This window comes from Pleurodeles waltl, chromosome 7 (assembly GCF_031143425.1).
Source record: "Pleurodeles waltl isolate 20211129_DDA chromosome 7, aPleWal1.hap1.20221129, whole genome shotgun sequence".
In the NCBI taxonomy this organism is placed as follows: domain Eukaryota; kingdom Metazoa; phylum Chordata; class Amphibia; order Caudata; family Salamandridae; genus Pleurodeles; species Pleurodeles waltl.
In genome coordinates this window covers 1,122,304,802-1,122,305,587 of record NC_090446.1, presented here as the reverse complement: position 1 = coordinate 1,122,305,587, position 786 = coordinate 1,122,304,802, and the positions used below count along the sequence as shown (strand labels likewise).

General features: G+C 42.1%; 1 non-coding gene across 1 annotated transcript; it reads left to right on the top strand.

Annotated features, from left to right (window-relative positions):
- The first annotated feature begins 434 nt into the window (after positions 1-434).
- On the top strand, positions 435-507 carry TRNAR-CCU (transfer RNA arginine (anticodon CCU)). The gene has a single exon. It is a non-coding gene; the product is annotated as a tRNA-Arg (tRNA).
- Positions 508-786: the final 279 nt, after the last annotated feature.

The window sequence follows — 786 nt, the reverse complement described above, 5'->3', positions numbered from 1 at the left end:
ACAGTGTGCAAAAAGTAAACCTTTTGCCATAAGTATCTCCTTTCAGCTAAGCACCGATCACTAAAAATCTCTCTATAAATATGTATATCAGAAGAAGGAAATGCTAGTTCGGGTTGATGTTGTTAGAACTGCAAGTGCAGTTGTATTCCTTGAGCTGCCATGATTTTTCCTGCTGGCTCGAGCAGTGGGCATTTTGTTGTGACATGTGAAGTGAAGTTAGGAGAGTTTAGCGTCCGCATTGTGTTGTTCTTCCAGGTGAGGGTATATTAGATATTTGAATAGTTGTAAGGACTTTAAAGAGAGGGGAGTTATCCATGGATTGCTTGTTGTGAATGTATTGTATAAGTGATTCCATAGACTTAAACTGCGGTAGAGACCACATGATAGGGAGTGGATCGTGTATTTGGAGGACAGGGGAGAGCAGTATCAACATGGCCCCAGTGGCCTAATGGATAAGGCGCTGGCCTCCTAAGCCAGGGATTGTGGGTTCAAGTCCCATCTGAGATGAAACTCTGTACATTCAGCTCTTGACTTTTACATTTTCAAAGCACAAACCACACAATTCAGCCCTTGCTTTACATAGACTTTGCAGCTATGGAACATCAATCTACCTTCAAAACACAAGTGCTGGAACTCAAAAACATTTGCCTACATATCCTACTCTTGGGCCCAGTCTGGAGAATGGGATTTGAACCCACCTTTCTGGCTAGACATTTTTTATGTCCTCCTTTGGATAGCACTCACAGGCAGTCTCCCATTTAGCATTAAAACATGTACTTATTTCAC